At 46.7% G+C, this 25,940-nt stretch overlaps 1 long non-coding RNA gene across 2 annotated transcripts in view; it reads left to right on the forward strand.

Moving 5' to 3' along the window:
- LOC149343594 (uncharacterized) overlaps positions 1–17,086 on the forward strand; it is a 239,145-nt gene extending 222,059 nt beyond the window's left edge. Inside the window, exons 3-4 of one of the 2 annotated variants that reach the window (XR_016283136.1) lie at positions 15,597–15,702; positions 16,561–17,086. This is a non-coding gene — a long non-coding RNA (uncharacterized LOC149343594). Of the gene's footprint in view, positions 1–8,084; positions 8,182–15,596; positions 15,703–16,560 lie in introns of those variants that run through there. The other variant, XR_016283135.1, reaches the window with a different exon arrangement.
- The last annotated feature ends 8,854 nt before the right edge of the window (positions 17,087–25,940 follow it).

Below are 25,940 nucleotides of genomic sequence, written 5' to 3' on the forward strand. Positions count from 1 at the left end.
CGTCGGCGACGTCGTTGACCTTGAGCGAAAAATTCTACTACCTAGGAGCGGGTGGGCCCCCAGGTAACGAAACCTTGTGGCGTCATCACAACCTGCCCACTGGATTATGAGCTTGGTGCGCAGTGGCAAGTGGCAGTTATTGAATATTTGCTGGAGGTTGTTGGGGAAGAGCAACCTAGCTGGGTCTCACAAGCCCCACCGGTGGCAGCACCTTCCATCGCAGGGCAGTGGCGCATCGCTTAACCACTGCACCACTGCGCCAGGAGTGGTATGACATTTTTAAGTTGCTAACTATATGTTTTAAAGCGGAGCGTAAGTGTTCCAATTTTTACTGCCTCGTGTATAATACCGATGCGTAGACACTTTCAGAGGTTTTATATGGTCAACGCCCTCGAGAAAAATGGCTGCCGCTTAGCTTTGGTATTTGAAACCTCATAAACCAAAGTGACTCAGGCAATGAGGCACGCCGTAATGAGGGGCTCCGTAAATTCGACCACCTGGGGTTCTTTAACGTTCACTGACATCGCACAGTACACGGGCCTCTAGAATTTCACCTTCATCCAAATTCGACAGCCACGGCCTTGATTTAACCCGCGTCTTCCGGTTCAGCAGCCGAGCGCCATAACCACTCAGCTACCGTGGCGGGCCGCGGCTTAGCTCAGCTAGCCTTGGTTCTTCACGCAGGACACTTCTCACTGCGGCCTAATGATCCAGTGCGAGCGACGTAATCTGCCCCAACATTGTCTGCGCTTACGCATGCAGACTATATCTGTTTCTTACACCGCCATATACCTGAAAGCGCGATGAAGCGGTCCACTGGCCCAGGCAGCCAGTTATGCGCCCTTCCTTTCCTTATCAACACAATGAACGATATATATAGCTTCAGTGCCGTGTTTCTGCCACATCGTTGTCAATGCCAACAACGCATGCAGCATACATCAGCCACTACCGCCACGTGAAAGCGTGACTGAGGTGTTCACTGTTTCAGGAGGCCAGTTATGCGCCTTTCGGAGCTTCCGCTCTTTTAGTTTCGGCTGCCCGTTTAGCGCGTTTGCGCTCCCTATAAACTACTAAATTTCTCGCTAGGTTGGCAATGTAGACTCGACCGGACGTCTGCGAGTACCCATCAACTCTCGAGGTCGTCGGCTCCGGCTGACTTGCTTGGTCTACAACAGGACACTCGATAGGCAGCCGCAACGGTCCGCGCGGCGGCCGCCGCCGTCACAGCTGCAGCGCGCGGCTGCAGATGCTGCTAGTCACGTCACGTGGTTACTTACGCAGCGACACGCCTCCTGTTCAAGGTCATTCGCGCAAACAGCGAAATCGGCGCCGGTGGGCTAGTTAAGCTGTCGCTTTAAAATAGACCTTCCGACGTCAGACGCATCGAGAACGCAAGCGGATGTTACAAAGAAAAGCATTGTCGCAGTTTGGTCCTTTTTATTCTGCACATCTGATGTCGCTCCGGATGTGCTCCGGATCGTGGATATGCCGGTCACTGCGTCTTGCTTCCAGTAAGGACCTTGGTAAGGGAACCTGCCATGTCGCCACCGAAAATGAGGATGCGAACATTTGTGAACACAGGAGAAGCAAATACCAGAATACACCACCGATCAGACGGAGAAAGAAATATATGCTGGACTATGAGAAACAGCAACACGGCAGCATGATTGCATCTGAAGCACAGCGAACGACCGCAACACCACTAGCGGAAGCCGCCAGTAGTAGCAATGGGAGAACGCATGTCAAGCTAAATGTCTGAAGTACTCTTAAGATCCTTTAGGCTAGGTTAGTTCCTACGGTACTAGGGATACAATGGCATGCGAAAATTCCCAGCTGCTCGACTTGTGGCTGCCTTAGGCATAGTTGGAAAGCACGCTAGCCGTCAAGAGCTCGGTACTGGCTCTTACAGGAAAGGTATCTTGTGATGATGAGCCTGCGGTGTTAAGAAGGCGCTAGCAGAGGAATCTATGCGTGGTGTCAAGACGAATGCGTTATCTCGCGAGTTGCTTCTGCAGGCACCAACATTATATAAACGCTCACAGACTAATGTATGACGCCTTTTGAACACGTGTCGTATAAGGTTCGCTTTAGGGATGAACTGTACTCACAAAAGCAGAGGAGATGGGGATAAGGGTGGGTGCGATGCCTTACGCGGTCTAGCCGAAGAGGCAGGTTCCCAGCAGTTCGTCGCAGCAAACGGCATTTACGCACTGGCCGGAGCAGCAGTCAAGTGGTCCAAGACACTGTGGGCAATAGTCAAGATACGAATAAACTGATATGGCCTTCGTTCTGGACATACTTCAAATGGCGACACTAGGCAGAGAAGGGTATATGCAACACACTACACCTGCTAGTACGGACTTGGTCACAGCCGGAGCTGGTCTGGTTCGGAAGAGCTGCCTAACTCTCAGATGCTTTCTAAGATGCGTGCCTTGTGCGCCCGCGCCTACATGACTCGCGTTACATTGTTGAATAAGATATCAAGATTGCATAGCGAAATTGTTTGCTTCCACGAGGTGCAGATTGTTCTCAGGCATGCAGGCCAGCGTGATAAAAAATGTATTTGTGCAGTGTGCTCTCGCAAAAAAAAAGAAAAAAAAGCAACCAAAATGGTGGCAACTGTAGAGACGCAGACGGGTGACCCACTAGCCAGTGACAGTACCTGTAGTACTCGGCCTATTGCGCCTATGGTGCTTGCAGTTAATAATAACTCGGGCCATATAGCGATATCTTGACGGTAGAACGGACATTGATAAAAATATTTTACTGGAACTTCGCTGTAATGCAAAATCAATTTTCATAGACACGGTAAAAAAATGTGTGTGAAGCCTGTACACCCTCCCACTTTTTTAACCTGAACGCGCGAGCGTCGACTGCCCGGCGCTGCGGTGCCGGAAGAAGAAGGAGAGGAGAAAGCGAGCGAGGGCAACGGCACGCCCACAATTCGCGCTGCTGGACTAAGTAAGGGTCGTCTGCTAGGCTATTCTGATTAGTGCGAAGCAACCCCTTCCCATCATCGGCTGTTATGCATCGGCGCCCCACGAAGCTGAGAGCAATTGTTTTTAACCGCTGCCTATAGCGCGGCTGATTCTGAAAAGAGCATACGTTGGGGACAGCCTAGCATGCCCAAGAAACGAGTTGCAATCGTTACATACAAAAAAGTGACTTAAGGGGATCCTCGCTAAAACCGCGTTAATTTCGCTAAAGCAAACGCTCTCGAGGCGCTGCCGGCAAATGCAGCCAGTGCCTGGAGTCATGCTTGGAACGCTACGCGTTTCCACCAGCCCGGAGCCACAAACACACCGCAGATAGAACACGAAACAAAATCGCAGAACTCTACCACAAAACCTGCTTCGCAGGGGAGGTTGCTTCGCACGCATCAGAACAGCCAAGCAGACGACGCTAGCTACAGCGGCATGATCGGCGCGCATGCTCATTCCCTCTCCCTATTTCCGCTATGCTTCGCCTCGGCACCGCTGCACTGGGCAGTCGACGCTCGTGCGTTCAGGTTAAAAAGTGCGAGGGTGTACAGTCATTCCACGTCGCTAGTTCATACATGCAGGCGCTCGTGTGTAACCTCGTTGCATTAGAACCGCGCGGAACAAGTTATAGGACGTAATTCACCACTAACTGCACCTGAGTGTGTCAGCACACTGTATTGCTCTTCGCCGTTCTGGCAGTAGAAGGCACCACAACGAGTACACCTACCTCACCGCACCCCCCTCCAGCTCCACCGCGACTACCAGCATTTCGACCACTAAATGCACGAAATTCTCGCAGAGACCACGAATACAAAGGCGGTGGGCTGAGCACGTACCACGTCTTCGTTGGGCGAACACAGGGGGAGCTGTCTGGGCGCAGCGCTGACCTTGGACATGGCCAACGCCATCACCACTACCAACAGGTTGGCGAAGAGGAAGAACAGTCGGGCTGCTGTTGGGGAGATCTTAATCGTGCTGCATTTAGAACATAATGGGTGTACCAAGAGCACTTCATCACCGAACATTTCAGAGGCGTTGTCTGTGTTCTTCAAACACTTGATGTTGATGTGAATTTAGGATGAGATAGAGGCAGGCTGGAAGTATAAGGCGACAATAAGCACTTGGTGCGGTACGCTTCCACTCAACATAAAAAAAACAATGGGAGACAATTAGGCTTAACACGATACACTTCTCACGATAGCGTTAACGGCTTCCGTCAACGACACAATCAACATCGCTGCCCGTAACCGTCATCGGCGGGCACCCAGACCTTTGCTAATCGTGAACGTCTTCATGGCCGTTTGTAAATGCTTTGCGCCATGGGAGCATGCTTTCTTGATCATGTCGCAGGTCTCGGTAGGTGCGGTACTTTCACCGCGTAGCGCTGTTCCAACTTTGACTCCATGGTTTCCGCGACCCAGCGACGAAACAGGGGTACACGCTCAAACGCGTCCACTCGCTTCGCCTGCTGAATGACAACTAAGCTCGGTGCATTGTGAAGCTGAAAGTTCCTCCTCCTTTCCCCAAAACCGGTTTCCCAACCAAGGGCATACGCGCGCTGCGCCGCGGCTTGTGTCATTACTTTCAGGACACGTTCTTCTGTATACCTTTCTATTCTTTTGTGGTTCACTCAACACGGACGGATCATGGACAGGTGACTGCATGATGATGCTGCGGGAGCCAGCCTACTCAAATGAGGGCGCTGTTTCGTTTGGTTAATCAAAAAACGGTGCTGCCTGTATATGCACGATTCGAAATGCCACGGTGGTGTACCGAACAGTTTCTCCGCGTCCTAGTATTAAATGGTACTGACTGCACAGACCTAACGCATGTGGGGATTTGGCATGGGCCGATGACAGGCGTCGTGCGTGCTCCTAGTCAAGCATTTCGCAGTTGCGCCAACTTACAGTTCTTGAGAAAGCGGGCTTCAGTCGGCGAAAGTCAGGAAGTCAGGAGCGTCCCTTGTCTGTGCCGCTGCCGGATTCTCTGACCAGCTCTAACGAAATGGCACGAAAAGGTTGGTCTGCACATATTTATGCTCGCAGTGTAAGGGGAAGGGGTGGGGGCTACTTTTCGGGGGCAGGGGTGATCGGGCGCATGAATGTGCGGCTGGTGTTATCCACGCGGCTATCAAGAGCGAGCGCCTGATAGGGCCTGCCGTGTAATCGCCGTGAATGACCTTGATTCGGAGGCAAACTTTTTCCTGCTATACTGTCGGATAAGAAGCAGCCTATCTTTTGGGGACGGGGATTATCTCGCGGCGGCTCACCAACACCACATAAGCAAGCAAATAAGAACAAAGAGTGCTGGACCCCCAAGGCATTTAGGCTCCCTCCTCCCCGTCCTCCGATCCACGTAGAACCACTCAGTTTTACTTCAAGCGTAATGACTGTGTTTCGGTTTCGTTTTCAAGCTGAGAATAGGCCCGCCTTTGATGAACGGCTTATATTTGTTGTTACGCACAATGCTGTATGTATTCGAAGGGTATCGCTGTTTCGGTTTCGTTTTCAAGCTGAGAATAGGCCCGCCTTTGATGAACGGCTTATATTTGTTGTTACGCACAATGCTGTACGTATCCACTTTAACGTGCTCTGCGTTGTGAAAAATAAATTTACCTGACGTCGCCAAAGAAAAATCTAACACAAACGCTTTATCATTTGTATTTATTTTACCCTTAAAGGCCTCTGTTGAGGCATTACATAAGCGCAACATCATCAGGAAACTCGCCATATTATCGACTGGGACGCAGCACGTTGCAACACGATTAACCGGACCCGTGGCAATCTCCCAGAGATATACCTGCGCACCCATTCGAAAAATCGCCCATATATATATATAGCTCAACAGCACGTCCTTCGCATTTTTGTGATCAAGGCACCCCCCGTACGGGCGCCGAAATGTCGTCTTTTTTATTTCCTTTGCATCATTGGCGAGTGTGTTTTCTTTGACAAATCAGTCTCTGGCTTTACATACTTTCATGGCCCCTAAACCACGTGCTGGTTTCTAATGACAATGATGATGATGATGCCTGATTTTACTTATATAGGTATATTTTGTACACAGAGCGCCAGCGTTTGGCCAGAATATAGACGAGATGCTTATAAAATTGCAGGAACTGGTGCAGAGGCTCCAGAAGCCTCATTCAAGACCCTTACTTTCGCGATGGAATCATTTTAGGACTGTTATAATCATCATCATGGCTGGATGTAGGCGCGTAGGCCTGCAGCATCTTGAGCTAGTTCCTCTTATTAAGTCTAATCACGATAGCGGCTACTTAATACTTATATAACTCCTCTAGGTTGCCAGCATATCCTGATGCATGAGGAATCCCACACCTGGTTGTCCTCTGTCCGCGAATCCACGATAGCATAGTACATAGCCGTCCCTTAGATACGCCTCATCGGTCCTCCTAACCTCACTAAGGCATATATTTAATATCCGAAATTTCCGCAATATTCACATTCAGTCTCCCTGGACCATTGTCCGGGCGTTTTTGGCGTTTAGAGAAATTTGTCTTCCTAAGAAAATGTCTTGAAATAGGCCGTTCGTCCTGTCTGCGCTGTGGAATCAGTAGGCGTCGGTCGGAATATGTTTCCGATTACCGTAAAAAGGCTCCTATATAATTTCCTACTTCCCTATTTCATGCTCATCTTACTGCGCACGTTTCATGCTCATGCTGACCTTGTTCCAGAAGAATGTAATTCGTGCTATACAAAATATATCTGCTGTGCAGAACACCCAGCCACTTTTCTTTATAAAAGACATATTAGAGTTTAGTAATATTTATGCTTATCAGTTAAAAAGTTCTTTGAACATTGGTGTACAGACCACCTAAGAAACCTTGCTAATATTGGTACGTGCACTTCCACACGCATTAATTTTATCTGGAATGGCTTAGAAGTATCTGCAGTAAAAAATGTATTTTTGTTATCAAATATTTTTTCAATCACGGAATACATTTTGTAGTTTTCGGCGTGTCTATTACGCTTGCTTGTAAATTATGAACGATTTTTAATGTTTCTTATTTTTTTTGTACCAAAACATTGTTGTACTATATATGATGCTATAAGTCGTGTTTAGCAGATTGCATGACCTGTCTGCATAGTTATTAAGTTTATCTTTGTCACAGTTCCCTTTGCGAAGGCTTGCTCGGTCAAGCCGTGAATTTAAAGCTTCTTCTGCATCTCTCTTCACCTTTGTGGAATATGCCGCTGCGCTGGCTCACTGGATATGGCGCTCGGCTGCTGACCCGAAAGACGCGGACTGGATACCGGCCGCGGCGATCGAATAAGATGGAGGCGAAACTCTACAAGCCCATGTAATGTGCGATATCAGTGCGCGTTAAGAACCCTAGCGGGCCGAAATTTTCGGAGCCCTTCACTATAGCTCCACCCACAGCCTGAGTCGCTTTGGGACTTAAAACTCCCACAAACTATACCATAAAATTTTGTGGAATAAAAACCATTTTGTTAACTTCTTGTTGATAGAATGATAAACCATAATTTACCTGAAGCGCGGAAACCACAAGTAAAAGGTACGACAAACGCAACGACGAACAGCGCATCGTTCACTCGCGGGTTTCTTTCTGTTAGGTGCTAAAGTGACCGTCATTATACAGAACTACAAAAAGAAATATATGACGTCTTTCGAAAGTGAACGATTCGCGACAAAGTTCGTTCAGCCTATATCCAATGCACTCCATCATTTTTGACGGATCAGTTTAACAGTTAGGTGTCCCTGTGCATTAGAAAGAATCCCAGTGCACGATAAAATCTGGCTAAGCGCTGCGCGGGAATGAAAAAAAGAATCATGCACTTTTACGCTTCCGCGGCGATGTGCCAAAAGCAGGAAAAGTGAAATGTTTTTTCAGGCACGCGCAGCAAGTGTGCTCACGGGGTCGCACTTATAGTGAATGCACTGCTATCACCTGACTGTAGTAAGTCCCCGCAATAGTTTTCTAACTACGAGAAATGGTAGAAAAGTGGTGAAGAGAGAAACAGGTTTACGAGAAATGGTAGAAAAGTGGTGAAGAGAGAGACAGGTTTACGTGTTCTTTGTATTGTTTCTGATGATGACTCGCGGTTGTACTTTTCTGCTACGCAGTATAATATCTCGCTGACAGTGAGAAGGTGCAAGGACCGGACTTTCGTCTCCACATCAGCTTCACTGTCACGGATAGCAGCGCCGTCGTCCGCCACTTTGCGAATGAGAGATACGTCAACTTCGCTGACTTATCAACCAGCCCGTGAATTTTTAACAATGCACTCTACATAAAATACCGAGAAAGCCGCTTGGCAAAAATATAGGACTATTGCTGTGTTCGGTCATGGTCAGCTTTACGAAAGGGACTAACGCAGTAAAGCATTAAATTATTTCATACTCCTGAAATGTGTTACTGTTTATCAACCAGCCCGCACATAACCATAAAGTTTTACAGCGCAAATGGAACGCGCTTCCTGCCTCATGAGTATTTTTATTTCAATCTGGCTCAATTCTTAGAGAGTGAGTTTGAATTAGGATGGAAGCTATTGCTGTCCTATGAAAAAAATTCCCCCACTGGTACCGTTAATGTGCACGAATGAACTGGAGAACTTTTTTTAAGCCTATAGCATCGGCAATTGATGGCCCTGCATATTAATAAACTAAACTCGCAATGTGGATTCTTGATTGTTAAAACATGATTGTTTCCTGTTTTATGATTTTGTCCTAATGTATTCCGTGACCATCAAGGATTGGGCATTGAGTTCTTTTTCGTTTAAAAAGCTATTCACTGGCGTGCTTTATCAAGGCGTTTCATTTTTCATTCATTTCGATTTTCATTCCACACAGATTTTCAGTTAAATCGAATACTGGTAGCCATCGACAAGTTTATAGTCTATATACAAAAAATTTACAGGCAGGTTTCAATGTATTATTGCCCAGAAGAGAGAGAGTAACCTCATGCGAAGCATAAATACCTGGTGTTTCACCAAAGGTGCTCTGTAATTTTTAATAGGCTTTTTGAGTTAGGAGACCACTTGATTAGGCATACAAGCATTCAGAGTGTTGTAGAATATCAGAATAAAACTAAGGAGTGCTAACTAGTAGCCTGGTTAACTAATATTTAATAGTTCACTTTGAACCTCATTTGAGTAAGAAAACCGCTTTATTAGGCATACTAGCTTAGAAAGTCTTGTAGCGCCTCAGAATAAAACCGAGCCAACTTTTTAACTATTTCTGTTATACCATTATTTAAAAAACTATGTTGTTAGATCTGAGAGGCATCTGAATAGAGACATAAGAATTCACCCAGTGATGTAGACAACCGTGTTTTTCTTGCGTGCCATGCAGTACCGTAGAATGATTTGTAGGCTGTGGGGGAGCATTATTATTGTGTAAGCAATACTGCGCCAGGATTCGAGCCGTCGCGTAGCTCCCGGCGTTGACCTTGAACAGCGTTGCTTCAGCCGCACCCCGCCAGGTGGTGGTTGTGCCTTAAAGTTCGCTCCTCCGTCTTACTCATCCCCTTTGCAGGGGCTGGGAAAAGGCGGTGGTTATCGCTATACTGCGTTATTATTTCCTTTAATCGCAGCAGCGGCTGGTTAGTCTCCGAGCCATAAGAGCTGGGATGAGGAGCCCGGTGAGTAAGCGCTCGGGCAGCCGCGTCAGCGGCCTCATTACCTCGTAAAACCCTGGTGACCAGGAGCCCAAATGATTCTTTTCGGTGTTGGATCAGTGGCAGTCCGTCTTAGAATGCAAGCAGCTAAGGGGGAGATCTCCCCTGCCAAGTAATGATCACATGCTTTTCGGGAGTCCGTGATAATGATTCTCGAATTGTCGTGGGCGGCAGCAAGCGCTATCGCTACTTCCTCGGCTCGCATTGAATTCGGGGCTCGAAAGGAGGTCCATCAACGTGCATTTCCTGGTAAACGACAGCGGCCGTGTAAAATCCCGTGGGCGATGGCCCTGCGACGTCTACATAATACACACCGGGTCGGGAGCCGTGCTGTCTCTCAAGAGCCTGAGCCCACGCTTGTCGTCTGTTTTCGTGCATGTCGGTGCCCATGTTACGGGGGAGCGGGGATACCCAGAGCATATGGCGCCACAGTACTGGGTTACGCTCCGCCTCCTCTGGAGTGCAGTCGTGTTAGATGTGTAAGCGGTTTAGCAGGCGGCGCCCAGGGGCCGTCTGCATGTAGCGCCGGCGTCGGCGCGCCGCGCGGCAGCGACGCCGAGCAGTTTGCTCTGTTAAAAGAAAACTGTGTCGAGGCTGGGAATCGAACAAGGGCCTTTGGGATTTGAAGGGGAGACGCTACAACTCCGCCACGAAGGCTCGGGTTTGAGCATGAATAAAGGTTCTTCTAGTGAATGCATGGCTCTCATAAATAGAATGAAATAAATAAATTAATTAAAATAAGAAAATAAAAATAAAAATAAAAAGAAACGAAACGAAAATAAAAAATAAAGAAAAACAGAAAAATGCAGTAAGAACAAAGTGACGTAAGAAAAATTAACAAAGAACAAACAGTGCACCAGGAAACGCTTTCGCCTTGCATCGATGATGGCATTCGAATGATATCGGTTAAGCAATTAGCCTAATTTCTAGTCAGAGCACATAAATAAAATTAACACTGAGTAGGAAATTGGTCGAGTTCGGGAATCGAACCAGCGTCTCCGGAGTGCGAGACGAGCACGCAAACCACTTTGCTATGCCAGCTTTTTTTTTGTCTTTATTGCCTGTTTTGACAGATTGCAACGATCATAAACATATATTCTGCGCTGCACTCTCAAACATCAAGAGCGGACATGTGTTTCACTCGCGTGAGAAAATAAAACTGTTTCAGGGAACACAACTCTCCCATCAACTCGATAACTTCATCTCCACAACATACCTCTTTGTACACTTCACGTAGCTTAAATATGTTTTCTTCAAGGGTAAGTCTTTATTTATTGTACGCTGGAGCACGTCCCAAAAGAGCAGCGCATTCCAGCAATCAATAAAGACGTGCTCTATTGACTCTGGCTTGTGACACAACCAGCAGTCAGCACCCCATGGTAAAAACAATCCCTTCTCCTCCATCCATGTTTTAACCGGCAATGTCTCAGTGTACAACTTGAAGAAAAACGTCTTCACACCCGCTGGCACCACCATCATTTTTCGTACTCTTTTTAAAACATTTCCTGCTTGGCCTCCACTATACAGGGTGTTTCACCTAAGACTTTCTGCAATTTTTAAAAATAAGCTATTTGAATTAGATGCGCGCTTTTTCTGGCATAGCATTGTCAGTGGTATAGTACATCATAATTCAACTAAGACGTGCTAACTAGCAGGCTTGTTAACCAATTTTTAATAGTTAACTTTTAAACTATTACCGTTGGGCTCCTTAATTATTGAGAGGCATGCAGCCCACCGTAAGTAATGTCCATATCCGTTTTTAGAATTTCGAGATCGCGATTATCCACGGCGCTTTGGCCCAACAAATTTCGCCTACATCGCGCCAAAATACATGCGGTTTGAGAAGCTTGCAGGCAAAGCAACCTCTCCAGTGAACCTTACTCGTCGAAATAGCCAAAATATATTGACTCCGGGAAGACAGAGTCAAAGATCACCTCTTTCAAAAACGTACTTGCACTGTATCTCATCCCGTGCACACTGGAAATAACATAGTTTGGCAAAGCCGAAGAAAGCCTCACTTGAATAAATGACCGCAGGAAAGGGTCGCGTTGATCTCGAAGAAACATAAACCTTGACACCACCTGCCTCAGGTAGAAGTGTGGCAAGGAAACACTTTCTCAAACGCAGAAATAAATTATACTGCCAAACAGAAACTGCGAAGAGACGATGAAACTTTTAAAGCACACTTTTGAAACCAGGTATACATTACATATGTTGGCGCGCGTGAATAGAGACAGTTCCTTCCCCGACCATTTCTGTGCACGCGTGGAGAGTTCTTGAATTTTCTCCTTCTAAAAGTCGTCGTTCTCTCGATACTTGTCAAGAGGTACACCTAGGTATTTGGGAGGAACAGGTGACCATTTTACGCTTGCATGAAACAAAGGCGCTGATGCCCAATTACTATGCCAAAGGCCCGCAACCGACATCGCATGTTCAATGCTGCTGTGGTCGCTACAGAAAACTGCCACATCATCGGCATAAGCCAATACTTTAGCTTCGCATGCTTCCAGTTCAAAACCACGAATACAGCTGTTATCACAATCCGGCAAAGTGGCTCCACGTATAGAGCGAAAAGTAGCGGTGACAATGGGCAGCCTTGCTGCACGGATGCTCTAACGGCAATTCTGTCTGTGAGCTCTCGGTTAACAGCCAGATTCGTGGTACAGTTACTACAGGCCATTTTAACCCCTTTTAAAGTAACTTCTCCAACACAGATATGTTCGAGGATTTTAAAAAGAATGTCATGACACACACGGTAGCGTCACAGCATTCCAGTATACTCCGAGTGACATGAACATTCGTGAAGATGGTCCGCCCTTGAATTTCCACACGTCTTGTGGGGGCCAACCAAGATGTCCCTAACAGATTGTAACGTTTGGCTAATGCTTTCATAAACATTTTATAATCAAAATTAGTAAGCGTTATCGGCCGATAACCAGTAACTTGCTTAATCTGAGCAGGATTGTCAGTTTTCGGTATAAGTACTGTATGTGCACGGGAAAACGACGGTGGTAAAATACTAATTCTAAATGACTCTTCATAAAGCTCAATAGCGCATTCCAATTCCGCTGTTGATAAGTCGGCAAACAGGATGTCAGTGTCTTCACTGGCCAGTCGGAGTAATAAACTTAAAAATTCATACTGAAAGGCCTGTCCATCCGCCGATTTGGAAGCGTAGAAATCACGTTAATGCTCACTGAAAACCTCCCTTATCGCCTTCGGATTGTCTGCCAAGCGATCCGTTCGTGCACAGATTGCAGCTCCCTGAACCAATGTCACATCGTTAACCTCAAGCTTTAACTTCGCTGATAAGAGTATAGTCCCGCAGCTCTATTTTCTTCTATAATTAATTTTTTCAACATCTGTTTTAGGTTCTTCTGATCAGCTTTTTCAGCGTGCTTGATTTCTACGGACCTTTCGATAGCCCTCATTTTGACATTAACAATAATTTAAGCCGCCGCGGTGGCTCAGTGGTTATGGTGCTCGGCTGCTGACCCGAAAGACGCGGGTTCGATCCCGGCCGCGGCGGTTGAATTTCTTTGGAGGAGAAATTCCAGAGGCCCGTGTATTGTGAGATGTCAATGCACGTTAAAGAACCCCAGGTGGTCGAAATTTCCGGAGCCCTTCACTACGGCGTCTCTCATAGCCTGAGTCGCTTTGGGACGTTAAACCCCATAAAAACCAAAACCAAACCTTTAATAATTTTGCATTGAGCTTCCACAAGTACCAGTTGAATTTCCCTTGAGGTGTCACGTTCCTTCCCATGGTGAATATACAAAACAGTGATCGCTAAACGTAATCGGAACTGGGCTACGTCTTGAAGTGAATCCTTTTCAATGTTTTCTTTCAAGAAAACAGCACTTTCGCTTTCGGGAACTGCTGAGCCGGATCGGTCATCTGCACTGAGAACACAATTGAAATCCCCCAAAAGAATGACAAGTCTATTGCGTTCGATGTAAGCACATAGTTCCTGGAAAAACAAAAGACGTTCACGCGGTTTTATAGGAGTATACATACGCACAGATAACTGTCAAATATTCCTCCCCGTGCAACAGGTCACAGAGTAAAAACCTTCCCTTCGTGCAACACGCCACTGCTTGTTCCTCGATACCAAGAATGTCCCCACTGCATGACTAGCACGCACCGTATATCGCGGCTTGAACTGCGCATATCTTCTCATAGAGCAGACGTTTAACATGCCGCATTTTAAATTCGACGGAAGACAAGCCATGCTGAGAATCCTGAGCACAAAAAGGTAGAGGTCCCTTACCATGCGTACGTCTTACCCTCTGAGAAAGGGCGATTAATCAGCGTTCCTTGCGCAGCGCACGGGAGACGCGGACAAAGACCGAGACTCAGGCACATACTTCCCCTTGGCCGCGGTGGCTCTGAGCCACTGGCGCTCAAGGCGTTGCAGCCTGACCTCGGTGGAAGGTTGTGAAGGGGATGGCAACACCATCTTGGCACGCTTAGCCGGACAGAAGGTGTGATCTTGTGATGCCCTTTCATCCTCGACTGGTTCCTCCGCTTCGGCGTTCATGGCAGACGCAGTCGCGTTGCTCAAAGCTCGTTGTTCGTTTGGCGTCCCGCTCGAAGTTCTCATGTTTCCGTCGAAGACGCTTCCCCTTTTTCCCAGATGCACTCTTCTTTCAACGGTTATCAGGGACCGTCGTTTCAGATTCCTTGATGTCCATGATGTAGCCTTTATCGTCACAGTCCTCTGAGGCCGCCCCTATCACATTGGCGCACGTACAAATGCAGTCCTCATGGACATGACCAAAGACTCGGCACTTAGTGCAGCGAGGCGTCTGGCAGTCGCGGCGGATATGGCCCCGTCTGCGACACTAGAGACAGACAGGCGCCCTACCGGGCACAACCACAAGTACGTCGTCCCCGTAAAATTTGAAAAGATGCGGTAGCTCCTGCGCCGTGACTCCCTCATTAAGCACCATATCACTTCCCCAAACTCGCTCAGGGTTTTCCGAAGGGTCTCACTAGGTATGTGAAACGGCACCCAGTGAACTTTCCCGTGCAAGAAAACACAAACGCATACATTCGTCAGCCGGCAGTGACGGCAGCAGAAAGCGATAAAAAGCAGGTGGTCCTGACACCGATTCATCCCGACCAACAAAGGCCGTTGCGACACCTCGCCCGGAGCGAGCCATTTCTGCGTCCATCTAGCAGGGCAGCCAGAAGCAGAATCACTCCGCCATGACAGCTCGATAGTTTCGAATGAACACAGGCGCGTCTAGTGAATACGCTGTCTTCAATCACACCCATCTTCCACCCTTCCCGTTACGGCGAGGTTCAGGTGTCCACCGAGATATGCGAGACAGATATATGTCCTTTTCTCAAAAACCAATTTACCGACGAGCAAGGCGTACAGCCGAACGGGCGATGGCGTTCTGTGGACTCCCTGGCAGCGTGGCGGAATCGTCACGTGACCAAGTATGACGGCGCCCATGCTCCCGGGCTGTTGAGCGTCTATAAATGCGCTGTTGCCTTGAGAAGTGACAGCGACAGGAAGAAGCGGGAAAGCCAACGTGCACAAGATACGCCAGACCAGCGTGAAGAACGTCTTGCAAAGCGTCGTGCTATGGATGCAGCGAATCTCAACACCTGACTGCTCAGGAACGCCGCAATGCTATCAGGCGAAGGCAACGCGCCAAACAGTCGCGAGAAGCACGCGCACACCATTGCTTACGCAATTTACCCGGTTTAACCAGAGCTAAACCACTGCCAATTTTTCATCAAACGTCGATATCGAATGTGGTTATTTCTAGAAAAGGCGCGCCTTTGTTACACGAAAAAACTTGCAGTTTTAATAATTAGCCTCGTGCCTTTAGCGTCATTCGACTGCAGAAGACCTAAGCACACTGGAATAATGCTGAGGTTTTTTTTTCTGAAATTATAGCGCACAGTGGTTTTCTTGCAGGCAAAACTGTTTTTGGTCTTCCTAGTGTCCAAAGCTTCTGGACTGGATCATCACGAGCCTCCAGGCGGTTACTCTGGTCCGGGATACGCTGGCTACGCAGCTCCGGTAGCAGCCACTGCTTAGTATCCTTGGTAAGCAAACTGTAGTGACGACTGTAACTGCGCGCTGCTTGCCGCACCATCAAGACCTTGGCAGGAAGTAAAGAATGTTAAGTTGTGTACTCTAGCTGTTACAAAGTGTTGAACTTTCCGCTTAAGAGTAATTGGTTCCATTAAATGCGCATAAAGGATTCAAGGACATCACTACAAACTCGCATGACTGCTCAGTTTGCATGAGCGAAAAACGGAATTACGATGCCACAGATATACCTGGCATGGATACCAACTGCCTGATTTAGATACCCCTGGTTGTAGTGGGAGTAAGTAGGAGATAAATCTATACAAAGAAGGGATAATTAGGTTATCTGCTTTTTATCGGTTGTTTATCTTCCTATTTTTCCTTCCTATTTTTTACCGAATGCATGCAGGCGAAACATGGAGTGAACGGGGAAGCATAACTTAAAATTAGCCTTCATATGGAGCACGCATACTCGGTCAAAGAGGTTTATTGTCAACTATGCTCAGCAATGATAACATTTTTTTTGTGTGTGCCCTAGGGTTCTTTATAGGTTGTAGCTGCCACCTAGTCCCCGCCTTGAAGACAACATGCATGTGCGCAGGATTACAGGAACTAATTTCCCCCTCACAGAAAAACCACCTTGAATAAAGCTGATCGCATGTGAACCGGTAATACTTCATCCGAATGCTTAATATACTGCAACATAAAATCTCCTCTTCCAGCGTATTGAACACCGTATACAATAATTACCTGCTATTATGTGTGCCTTAAATCACTGTTTATTAAACCTGGTCTTGTTGTCCGCAGCCACCACAGCCGTACAGTTTCGGCTATGACAATATGGACAAGTACGGCAACCTCCAGTTGCGCAGTGAGCAGGGAGACTCCAGCAGGGCGAAGACCAGCTCGCACGGCTACCGGGCTGCGTACGGCCTCTACCGGAGAGTTAATTACGTGGCCGATGCCAATGGTTTCCGGGCGACGGTGGACACGAACGAACCGGGCCTGGATCTTCTCAAGACTGGTTCGCCGGGCCCACGCTGCGGCGCAGGCCAGTGGCCTGCCGGAATAGGTGGACCACCCAAGGCTTCTAGTAATTGCCATTGTTTAAATAAAGTTTTCAATCATTCGCAGGCTGCTTAGTGGATGAAGCAGCGGTCGTAGTGGCGCTATCATTGCGCACCGCCGACGAATTCTCGGCAGCTCAAAAGGAATGGAGCACCTAAACAGAGGAAAAAATAACTGGCGAATGCGCCGCGCCAGATGTTTACAAGGAAAACAGCGTCCTCATATAAACGGCCTTTAGTGCACCTATTAGGACCAAAATCAAATGGATCTGAGCTAAGCAGAACCTTATAAATAATTTCTGTCATGCAAGGGTTGTAGCGGTATTTCAATAAATGCTGTTACTAGTACCACTCAGTGTTTCCTTCCGCCGTGCCGTACGGCGCTAATAACCCAACTGAAAAAACGACCTCGGCCCTATGTTGGGCCAAAGTCGGCAGCCGGCCTGGCCGACCTTGGCCCTAGCTTGGCAAACTAGGTTGGGCCGAGGTCGGGATTGGTTATTGGCCTCACACCGGCCGACCTTTGGCTGCCAACATAGGGCCGAGGCCGTATGCCGACCTTGCCGTCTCCAGCCAGTGCCCTGCTAGACTGTGAATCAATGACAAATCGTGGTTACCTTATCTATATATGACGTTTGAAAACTAAATTTTGGCCATGAGGAATCCGACCTGTATGCACAGACATCTTGAGGAGACACAAACAATGAAGACGAACTTGCAGCAATTATTAATAGGTTCCTTTATGCAGACATCAGTATACAAGCAGTTTCACTTGCTGTAAACGCACGCGTACTGTGCAATCTTACAAAATACTGAAAAACACCAAACACATTTCAGCCATATATCTTTTATTATTGTATTCGCAACCACTTTCAACAGGAATGCTACCGGATGACTGGAAGGTGGGGAGGGTCATTCCTGTCCACAAATCAGGTGTAAAGGACTCTCCACTGAATTATCGCCCCATCTCCTTGCAAAATCATGGAACATATATATGTCATATATCTATTCCCATGTCGTAAACATCCTAGATTCTAACAATTTTCTTCATCCGGCTCAGCACGGGTTTCGTAGGGGACTTTCCTGTGAGACCCAATTGGCAATCTTCACTTTCGACCTGCATGCTAACCTCGACCGTAACATACAGACCAATGCATTATTTTTAGATTTCGCGAAGGCTTTTGACAAGGTACCACACCAATGCCTATCACTGAAACTAGCGTTTTTAAATTTGCACCCTAATATTCTAGACTGAATTAAAGAATTCCTAGCTAACCGTTCTCAGCTTGTTTCTATTAACAATCACAATTCAGGCACTCTCCCCCATAACATCCGGTCTGTGTTCGGCCCGCTTTTATTCCTAATATGTATTAACGATCTGGCGCCACAGGTATCGTGTAAAATTTGCTGACTGTGTAATTTATTGTGCCGTTACTAACATTTCTGAACAAGTGGCTCTTCAAAATGACCTCAACCACATCCATGAATCGTGTGACCTGTGACTAATAACACTAAACGCTAAAAAATACAAACTCGTCTCATTTCAGCGTCAACGCAACCCGCTTATTTTTTCCTATACAGTTGCCAACTCATCTATAGAAAGCGTCCAATCATTCAAGTACCTCGGTGTAACACTCTGTACCGATCTTTCTTGGCGAATACACATTACCACAATCATATCATCTGCCAATAGATCCTACCATTATCTTCTTCATGCACCGCAGCACGTGAAACTTCTAGCTTACAAAACCCTTATTAGACCTAAACTCGAGTACGCCAGTCCGATCTGGAATCCACACCAAATATACCTAACAAATGCACTCGAATCAGTTCAAAACCGCGCCATTCGCTTCGTTCATTCTGCTTATTCATATACAATCAGCGTTTCATCTCTAAAGAATAATTCCGGTCTCGAAACCCTTGAAGCTCGCCGTCGCGTCGCCTGCTTGTAATTTGCTCCACAAGTTTTTCCATAGCACTCTGAATCAAACACCTTGCATTTCTCATCCGACCCGCATATCTCAATGCACTGCACACCCGTTTCAGATCGCCCGGCCTCTATCGCGCACTGAAACTTTTTCAGGTCTTTTTTTCCCCGCACCATTGTTGACTGGAATGCCCTCCCCGCCGATGTTGCCGCCATCACGTGCTCACCTTCATTCTTATCCGCTGTAAACATTTGTATCATACTGCAATAATTGTTGAATATGATTGTTTATGATTGCCGCATATTTATGATTGTTGAATATATTAACCCACGCCTTATGTAATACCCCCTGAAGGGGGTCTTTAAAGTGAAGTGAAGTGAAGTGAAGTCTTATTCTTCTGTGCCCACTGCCTCCCTTGCTCGAATCGGCTGGCGCCTCTGGCTGCGGCCACCTTCCCGATCCTGCGCGCCAATCAGCCAGCGCTTTATAACAGCGCTGCTATTCTTCAGGGTCGCTTGTTCAGGGTAGTGTGCTCTCAGGCAGGCTACGATAAAAGAAGACAGCAAAAACAAATGCCACCACTTCAGAAAGGCTCAAACCAGCTCAGCAGTGATATTCCAATCAAATAATCCAGTGCTTTGTAGTCCAGACTCGGATATAACAGTAACCAGCCCTATATTCCATAACCATTGCAATATTCACTTTGAACCCGAAATAACATGCGGCAATGAGGGCAAAATGTAATAAACTAGAATTTCTGTCCTTTGTACATAGCATCCGTTATGATATATTTGTGGGCAGTCTTCAATGTCTTCACAACAGTATAATTGTATGTACCATTGTAAATAGCACTAAACAATTGCAAGCAGTTTTAGAAACTCATTATTTTTACAATTGCATGAAACCTGATGCAGTATACAGTAGGAATTGTTTTAACAAGTTGCCTTAATGAGGCAATCTAAGCCAACAATAAAACAGCTACCCTGCCGCCAACATGCATATTTACCCTTAAATGACGAAGTAGACTAAATAGAATAGAATCTCGAAGCACTTAAATTTTTTTTCCTGGGAAAACATTGAGGGGTTTAATGTCCCAGAAGCAACACATGGACTATGAGGGACACCTTAGTGGAGGGCTCCAGGAATTTCCACCACCTGGGTCAAATGTATTGTACTGAAGAATATATGGCTTATAAAATGACCAGCATGTTTAGCACAGCATGACAATTCTTCACCAGTGTGGTGAAGAATTTCCGGCTCCATTACTTGGAGCCGAATGCCACATGTCTAATGCACGCAATAAGCCTCTCTGAAGGCCAAAATGAACGCACTCACCACTGCCGAGTTGTTCAAGTGGCACGCTTCGTCGAGTGGACACTAGAGCGTACTGTGTCTTAGGAAGATCAGTGAAGTGCGGCCTAAGAATGTCAAGCAGTGAATTAACTACCGCTCTCCTGATATGATGCTTCACAGCCCAAGCCCTCAACTGACTCCTTATCCCCTTTGGACACTCGGCATTGTCGGTAACATCAACCAAGTCATGTTCATCAGTAACCACAGGACCAGCGTTTTGGCCGTGCAAGTCACTTACATCTGACTTAGCTTGATCTCCACTTGAACGCTGTGCCTCAGCTACCACGACAGAGGATTCAAACTATTCACTGCTGCATATGCTTGCCCTAAGCTGTCCCCGAGCGCTGAAAATCTTATGTCTTAGAGCATGCTGCCGCCTCTGCGTCTTCTGCGACTTGCTGCAAACACCACACGCTGCCCGCCTTCGCCAGATAAAGCTCTCGGCGACGTTTCGCCCTCAAGAACCGCTCCATGATGAGGTCTTACCTTCCGACGTTTAGATCAGGTGGTGTTGTCATGGTGAAAAGCCAAGACACGGCACTGGAGCTACAACCAATGCTTCAAATCCAAACAAAATACTATGCCAGCTACGCCGCTGCTACGAGAGCATGAGATTGAAAAGCGCGGGAAGAGCATCGCGTCGCAGATTCAGTCGTTGTGACAGACACCGCGCTTTCGTAGATGTTCTGTCAAAAATATGTTTGCGAGGAACAAACAATAAAATAAATGTTTATTTTATTCATTTGTTTTAAGTTATGCACGTTAAAATTTACATTGCTTCACTACGTCTAGAGAAAAAAAACAATTGCTTGCCAGTTTTAATAAAACAACGAAACCGAAACTTTTTGAGTTTCGGTTTCGTTTGATGTCAGAATTACGGGACTTTCCTTTTATCTCTCGATGAAACTGCACTCGTCCGACAATTATTTAAATGCTCAGTATTAAAATGAAATTGATGCCACAGCATTGCACCTTCATATTGCTTACACATTACATTCCATCGATTGATAAATTAGGCTCAACATTCTTGCAGTCATGCGCGCAGTGTATTCGTAAAAACATATTGGGATAATATGAAACGTACGTCGATCGAGCGTTTTGTCCGCAATTTCCACGCGCCTACTGCGCGTGCATCAGCTGGTATATATATCACCGGCCAAGCCAGTGGGTAGCCAACCATGGCCCTACGATGGTCCCCGTGTGGTTGCCCGAGCGTTGGGTGCCGACTAATTCCCTATCATTTGCCGGTAGTTGGCTGAACGTTTTTGGCCAACTATTAACCAGCCAAATTGGCAGCCAACCACGGCCCGACTAGGGGCCGCCATTGGTTTACCGAGGATACCGGCTGCCGAGCACTGTCCAATTGCTTACCGATGGTCGGCCGTCGGCCAATTTCACTTGGGACGTATGCTTCGGTCTCTCCGCTCTTCAGGCCTATTAAATTTAATTGCGTGCACTACGTGAGTAGGACCGAGAGCCGCCTCTGTGAAGTTCTAACCTTACAACTGGTTTAAACGATTAAGAGATGCACTCGACACCAAACCGACTCCACATCATTGTCAAATTAAAGTTCTATGCCTGGCATGTACTCTGATATTTAAATAAAGGCGCCTCCGCCATGCCGGAGTCTATCTGTACTGTAGACAGTAAACTTTGGTGGGAGGACTTCGCCATTCCTAATATTGCCGTTTAACTAGGACTCCGTGCCCAGTACAGCATGTGGCTGCACAGTAACGACCAAAGAGGCAAAATCGCCTCCCTTATTTATTATGCCTCTACAGTTTACTACCAGCACAAAAATTCTTTGTGTGAATCCAAGCCATCGATTTGGATTCGAGGTGTATCCTCTCTATGTCATTCATCGTCATTCGAATGCGCAGACGCTACAGGTAACGCAGATTACTGCGTGTCAGTCCCAGATATATATGTCGCCTATTCTAACTGCCTCATGATATATCTTAGACACGTAAATTAGTGCTTTTAAATTTGTACGCATTTTGTAGTACTCTCGAACTGTCCATTTTGTAAAGATTGGTACGATCAGCCGGTTGTTCCTTTCCAGGCATGCTCCTACCGGACGGGCCCTTTCGATAAGTGTTGTATCGTTTTAGGTAGTCTCGTCCAGTCAAACAGCTGCATGCAACATCTCTTCAATAGATCCACGATTTCGTATTGTCGCGCTCTCAAAGGGCCATGCCGAGTCGATTTGATTCTGCCCTTTGAGCATATTAGATGAGCGTTTCTGCAATGGTATGCGAGATGTAGAAAACGAACTGGTTTTTTATGGTAGTAAGAAAGTTTCAAAATAAAACCTTATTTCCATGAACACGTTTCAGTTTTTCCATCTTAAAAATTAACTGTGCCTACCAAGAAACTGGAGGATCGACATTGAGTATAGATTCCCCATAGAAGTCCATGTGTACTACTGGGGGTTAACGTGTAGACACGACCAAAGGATTAGCCAAACTTAACACAACCTTCAATCAGTACTATGCCTCATAAGAAAAATACTGAGTCTTGGCAAAATACACCACATGTGTACTTACAAAAAGGGAGCGACCGGTGAAGAATCTTCTTGTTAAACACACTAATCTCAGTGTTGCCGGGCAATGAAGCATGAAAAATTGGTGCGAACAGGACCCCTCCCCGAACAGTCCCTCGACAAGTGTTGCCCTACGCTAACCACTTCACAATAAAACAAATGTACACACCAGAGTCCATCAATACTCTGGTACACATAATGCACAGTATCTCAAAGGCAGAAACTTAATTTGCAGCCCCTAATTGTTTGTAAGCTAGGATTCTGAAACTGCTTTTCTTATCACGCAAGTTATTTTTAAATTTAAAAGAAAATGTTTACCTAAGTGTTACGATGTGCGGGACGGTCTTTAGCATTATTTTCTTGTATTGTTTCCAAACGCGAACCATTGCAGGTGTTCCTCGTCTTGAGTAAAATAAAATCACCACAAGCAAACAAGATCTTCCTTTATGTAATCTCAATATTAGAAATAATTTCTGCGTTAGTGGGAGTACGCGAAACTTCACAAAGGGAGCGAAGTGGCATGGCTAATCGGGGAACACTGAGCCATTCTCAAATTGTTCATAACAGTTCTTCCGCGAATGCTCCCCTGGAGCCTCTTCCTCCGGGCTGTACGAGGCTGCAGCGTTGTTGCCAGCGTCGGCGTCGTCATCCGACCAGAGCTCCTCGGCGGCCTCCGTAGAAGAAGGCGAGGATGATCCCCGAACCCCGTGGGCCCTGCGACGCGGACCCTTCGAGGCGGCCGACGTGTTGGCGCTGGCGCTATCGGCGATGGTGCTGGTGGTCTTCTGCTCGGCAAAGGGCGCGGGCGACGAGCTGGACGCGTTTCGCGACGACGGCCTGGTGGTCAAGATGAGCAGGAGCAACAGCAGGAAAGTGGTGACGAGCAGTATGAGCACGTAGACGGCCAAGACGGGCAGCACCGGACCGCCAGCAGGCACGGACTCCCAGGACGCGTCCGTGTAGTAACCTCTCGGTCGCCTGCCTTTCTTGGCCGCTTCCTTGGGTGCGGGCGGTTGCGGGTTGAAGGGAACCACGTAGTCCTTCGCCGCCATTCTTCTTGCTCTTCCTTCTCTGCTTCCTCGGAAGGAAGCGATCACCAGCGGATGATGATAATTAGAAACACTTACTGGGCCTAATAAAAAAACCTTTCTTTTTCGCAAACTTGCCTTAAGGGCATAATTCCGGTTCAATGCACATACTATGAACACTGTGTGGGTGATTCCACGAGTGATCGAACCCCCAAAGACTTGATATCTTAATATTCTTGATTATTTTCATATATTCTGTCCGCAATTAATAAGTAGGCCAACGGGAAATTTTGCTTTCTGAAACTGCTAATATTTCAGGAGAAAAAAAATTGAATGACGCCGTGGCAGAGGCTGTGTTTTCCGGCACACCTCAATTTCACAAATTCGCAATGACGTAAGAATCAAGATATGAAAGCCATTATGGATATATTTTGCGTGCTACAAGTACAGGTGGTAAAGAATGTTGGTTTGGTTTGGTTTATGGGGTTTAACGTCCCAAAGCGACTAAGGCTATCAGAGACGCCGTAGTGGAGGGCTCCAGAATTTTCGACCACCTTGGGTTCTTTAACGTGCACTGACATCGCAGTCTCTAATGAGGCCATTTTCAAGAATTTTTTTCTCCGCAAATGTACAGAGCATTTCCATCGCATTTACACGATAAGAACCCAGGTGTTAAAAAGGGTACTGACCTTTATTGCTGTATAATATAGGGAAGTCCAAGACATATTACCCTGAATCCTGCGTTTCTAAATATAGCGGTTTTTCAGAACTCCTGAAACAAGTCTCAACAAGCCGGCTAAAAAGAATAGGAAAGGACTGTTGCATTATTTTCTTGCCAACAGTGTTCTTGAAGCTGAAAGTTAGAGCATATTCACCATCGGTAGGAGTGCCTATATGTAAATGAAGGGGCGAAGGCGGCAAACATGCCCTCCGCTGCTCTAACTTTTCCCCATATCCCGAGACCGTGACCTTTTCTATCAAGAGATAACATACCCGACTACTTTTTTTTTTATGGAAAAACGAAACTGTGCTCACTGCATTTGGCAACAGCCTAACAAAGCGACTACCAACCCTTTCAATAAGGACCTTTACACGCAGGTTTGCAATGGTTAAAATAAATATTTTTTCCTTGTAGTCATGCTGCAGACGTTGAGCGTCGTATCAAAGGCAGAATTTCTGACTGGGCATAGAATAAACTGAATAATTTATCGCCTCTGAGCAACTATTTCTTTGGGTAATACCGAAAGCACTGACGAAGGTACGACTATGAAGGCAAGAGCAAGTGTGCACTGCACCGCCCGTGCAAGAAGTATAGGTACTGCACTCATATTGCCAAGTCTATTCGCCGATTGTGGAATTCCAACGTCTCCTCAGTGTCAATGTGCATTCGCTGCTTCCCTTGATCTATCACCTTTGCATATATTGTCTTTTCGCATCAATTGCGGCGTTTTTCTGTGCACATCTGCACCGGCGGTCGCAATCCCCGGCCTGTTTAGTGCATACCAGTGATCGGGGAATCACAGCGCGTTGTCCTCTAATCGCCTCCTCTAGTTGAGATGCACGTTTTTGAAAATGTATTGTGAACAATGTAGGTTTCGACATTTAATTTTGGGTGTTACTCTGACTTCTGTGTTGGTGTTTTACTTTGAGGTTGTGTGCGAGGCCGCCGTTTCTACAAAACTCGCGACGCTGCCGTCTTTCTTGTATTCTTATTCCTTCTCAATATTACTTTGTCGGACTCCCTCTGGTCAGCATATGCTCATAACCCTGGCGCAGCCGTTGCTGTTATAATGAGTATATGCAAAGTAAGGATCACGTTCTGCTTTGCCCCGTCCTTGAGGTACATGGTGCTTTCGCTTGGCACTTGCCAACAGTCATCTTAATGAGGACTGTCGGATGACACCAGGTGAACGGCAAAATTCTGCTATATAAAAAAACAAGTAAACGACAGTACCGAAAAGCTTGCGCACAGAGGTGTAATAGACAATTTGCATTCAATGAATGCAAAGTACTCGGCTACCGAAGCTGAATCAATAAGTAACTCTTGAGGTCACTGCTCGCAGTTCACGGCTTTTCGGAAAGAGGGCGCGTCTACCTTGCTGGAAAAAGCCTGACCAAGGACGGCAAGACCCACTACGTAACAAAAACTGGTGACGGGCAAATCGAAGCTTCTTTTCCGACGAAAAAGGGTGACTCTTTGAAAACCTTCATTCATTATTACAGCGCAACGACGGCACAAAACAAGAGGGGGACACAACAGAGCTGTGTGTCCCCATCTTGAAAACGCAGGGTGAGGCAAACAAGGTGCGCCTTTTCTGCACAAAAGCAGCTTAT

The sequence above is a fragment of the Amblyomma mixtum genome, chromosome 5 (assembly GCF_055824585.1).
Source record: "Amblyomma mixtum isolate Tamu chromosome 5, ASM5582458v1, whole genome shotgun sequence".
NCBI classification, from domain to species: domain Eukaryota; kingdom Metazoa; phylum Arthropoda; class Arachnida; order Ixodida; family Ixodidae; genus Amblyomma; species Amblyomma mixtum.